This window comes from Pundamilia nyererei, unplaced genomic scaffold (assembly GCF_000239375.1).
Source record: "Pundamilia nyererei isolate P.nyererei 1_Seehausen unplaced genomic scaffold, PunNye1.0 scaffold00415, whole genome shotgun sequence".
Classification (NCBI taxonomy): Eukaryota; Metazoa; Chordata; class Actinopteri; order Cichliformes; family Cichlidae; genus Pundamilia; species Pundamilia nyererei.
The window spans coordinates 95,977-99,784 of NW_005187816.1; the positions used below are offsets into that span (position 1 = coordinate 95,977).

Consider the following 3,808-nt stretch of genomic DNA (forward strand, 5'->3'; position numbering starts at 1 on the left):
TGTGTGTGTGTGTGTGTGTGTGTGTGTGTGTGTGTGTGTGTGTGTGTGTGTGTCCAGACCTCTCAGTCGGCCAGTGGAGAGTGAATCCATCATTAGATCTGCATCACCATCTGTCTCTTTTTACTTTTTAACTTGGTTTTATTCTGTCAAACAGTCGCATCGATATGGTGCAGAAAAGTTTAGATGATTAATTGATAAGTTGGTGTTTTTCATGCTGTCTGTGTGTGCAGCGTGTTAAAGACACAAAAATGAAAGAGAGCAGTTGGCTTTTGAGTTTCTGGAAAAAAAAATGTGAGAGCAGCATTTGAATAGAAAGTACCCTTTTATTTATAGTGATTATAAACATAGCAGCAAAAAGGAGGCCCGACTGGAGATTTGATGGTGTAAGTTTAGGCAATTTTTTCGTAAATGCATTGGAAGATCCCAGAATGAAGTCAATGACGACAAATATAAAAATGACTGCAGAAGGAAATAACAGGCAACTTCTAACTACAGGGGTTCTGACTGAACTATAATTTCTAACTTTTCTTTAATGGGAAATTCAATTTATGTCTATAATAAAATGACTAGCATTTAATAGCTTTTACATTTCCTTCTGCAGCGCCTACTGGACCCTCTATCGCCTTCAAACAAGTCTTGAGACAAAATTCTCCAGGTTACTGGACACAGATTTCTTTTGCACAAATAAAATCTGAGCGAAGCTGAATTGCAGTTTATTTCATTTTATCTAAGACAGGGCATGGCTCTGTAATTACACCTCCAAAACACAAATTGGTAGCGGGGTTTCCATGCTGCTGACTTGATTCTCTTACTTCAGAAAACTAGGAGTGAAACGGAGAAGATCATTTTTGAGATGGAACAAAATGAATACTTTAATTATTGCAGTGCAGACAAGAGACGGAGTTCATGCACAGAATAGCAGAGGTATGAAAACAAGGCGATGGCAGATTACACTGGCAAATTACATTAGCATTATGTGGAATCTAGATAGAATAACATCCCATAATGGATCACATTATGTTCTACAGAGGGGTTGTGCACATCAGTAACCATTCACAGCTGCAGTCTGCATCGTGACCATGCTACATTTCTGGGGAGGCGCATGAGGGCTAATTTAATCATATGAAAAATATCAGAGACTGATCGGCAGGTCAAAGGGAAAACAGCACATTGATACCTCTGACATGCATGAGTATACAGTTTGGTAGCATGATTTATCTGTCAGCAGAGGCTAAACCCAGAGGTGTGTTTGTGTTTCTGGACTTGGAGTCCTAGTTAAAAAAAACTCTGGGATACTTTTGAGACATTTGGCTTCACGTTTCAGCTCATTTATGTCCTTCTTTAATTGTAAGCAGACTGACAGCTATTTTACATTTATTCATGTTATAGAGTGATATCTTATCTGTATGCTGAATACTTTTGATGATACACTTTCAAGCAGAGGCACATCTTGTGAGTTTTTATTAAAATTCACCTTTCATATTCAAATGCAGCGCAGTGACAGTCCTAAACTGGCATTAACTAACTGCTCTCACTGTTTCTGAAACAAAAACACCTACCGCGAACCTGGTTTGAACTGCTGGATGTGTGTTTTAATTAGCACGGTATCTTGGCAGACTATTAAAAGAGGGCACTTGGCTAAATGAAGTGCTCCTCACACCTTCACATCTTCAAGAGACACACACAACCGGAGGGGGAAAAAAAAAGATTGATCTGAATATTCATTGTTGGTTAAATATTTACAGTCAGATCTGCGTAGGTTCAAAATGTGATGATTATATTAGCATATTTTTCTCTTTTTTTTAAAGATAGAGCACCTGAGTTAGTATAGATGTAAAAACACTCCCACACACTTCATTATTTTTCTCACTTGCTGTCTTTGTTTCTGACTCTCTCACTCCACTGTGTGCTCGTCATTATTTGAGTTTGAAGCCATCTTCATACACGGTCAAAGGAATGTGTGTTTATTTTTACCGTTTGAAGCTGTAAAAACTGCCGTGAAGATGAGTGCTTGTGCCTGCAGCTTATTTGTCGCAGTTAATCAGGAATGAATGGATTTAATTTTTTAATTGTACATAAACCCGGAATATTATAAAGACACCGCGATAATTAAAATTATGGTATTTAAAAAGGAATTTAATCAGTTGTTAAAGTGAATCATTTAGCTCCTCCTCCAGGCTTTTCTTATATAGTACTGGGCAAAAATCTTCATCCACCACCATTTCTTTCATTCTAGTAGTAAAAAAGGCACCAGTGTTGTGATGTGTCAGCACATAACTTTACAAATATCCAAACTTAAATGGTATATTTACACACTGTTACCTGCAGCCTGTTGCAAAAGTACATACTTTGTTTACATTTTGTTTAGTTGAACCAATGAAACAGACATGAAATACTATTTTATGACCAACAAGGTGATTCCCAAAGAGCTATTCACCATGTTGTGCAGTGCGTCATTAAAAAAAAAAAATCGAGGAAACTGGATAAGTGGAGGACAAAAGATGATGTGGCAGGTGTTAAAAACTTATCCTCAGCAGATGAACAGTATCTGAGAGTCGAGAGAGTTGCAGCTGAAACTTTAGTTGATCCAGGTGCTGTTCACTGAAGCCTCGTCGGAAATGGCCTCAGTGGAACAGTGGCTGTCAAGAAGCTTTTCCTAAGGAAAGGAAACAGGAAGAAAAGGCTGAGGTATTCCAAGCTACACTGGACTGAAAATCAGTGCCAATAGGTCTGATGGAGTGAGGAATCCAAATTTGAAGTTTGTGGTTCAAATCGTTGTCAGTTTGTGTGGAGGAGGTCAGGAGAGAGGTACAACAGAGTGTCTGCAGCCATCTGTAAAACATGGTGGAGGGTCTGTCATGGTTTGAGGCTGTACTTCAGCCAGTGGTGTTGGGGATCTTGGCAAAGTTGATGAAATTATGAATGCTGAAAAACACTGTCAGATTTTGATCCGCCATGCAATTCCATCTGGAAAGGATCTGACCGGCATGGCTCAGGGTCCCAAACACAGTGCCAGTGCAAACAACATGATTGAAGAAGTGTGGGATCATCTTGACAGAGAACAGAACAAAAGGTAGCCAACATCCAAAGAAGAGCTTTGAATGTCCTTCGAGAAACCTGGACAATGATTCCTGAAGACTTCTTAAAGAAATTGCAGGAAAGCTTTCTTAAGAAAGTTCAGGCTATGTTGAAGAATTAAAAGGTGATTACACAAAAAATGACTTTCAAGCTTGTTAAAATCGTATAACCTGTGCTTTTGCCTTATATACTGTGTTTGCAGATGTGTCAATAAATCGCTGCAACTATTTCCTGTTCTACTATCAAAATGTAAAGAGATGACTGGTGACTCTGACTTTTACACAGGGCCGTCTTATTATGTAGATGGATCACATTCAAATTTGTGAAGTAATAATGAAATAACACTTGATTTAAAAGGCTGATTATAAGCATATTTTTAATTTACATGTTTCTTGTAGTCAGTTTGTTACAAGAATGGACCAGTAGTTTATATGTATCAGGGCTCTAGACTAACTTTTTGCCATGGGCGTAAAAGTTAGGCGTACACAAATTTTATAATAATTTATATAATATAATGTGTTTTTCTGGATACACTGTGCTTTTTCAGCATTCAAAGATTGATGACACCGTGTCAGAGCACTGGCTATGAATTTCAGAAGGATCAGGCCTTAACTTAACTGAAAAGTTAGCAATAGTTCTTTTCCTATTACAGCTGCATCCACTTCTGTGGTGCCTAGGCTGCTCACTAGGGCTGGGTATCATCACTGATTTCTATAATCCATTCGATTCC

At 38.3% G+C, this 3,808-nt stretch overlaps 1 protein-coding gene across 3 annotated transcripts in view; it reads left to right on the forward strand.

The window, feature by feature from the left end:
* Nucleotides 1-3,808, forward strand: part of msraa (methionine sulfoxide reductase Aa) — a 56,278-nt gene that overhangs the window by 23,042 nt on the left and 29,428 nt on the right. The window lies entirely within an intron of this gene.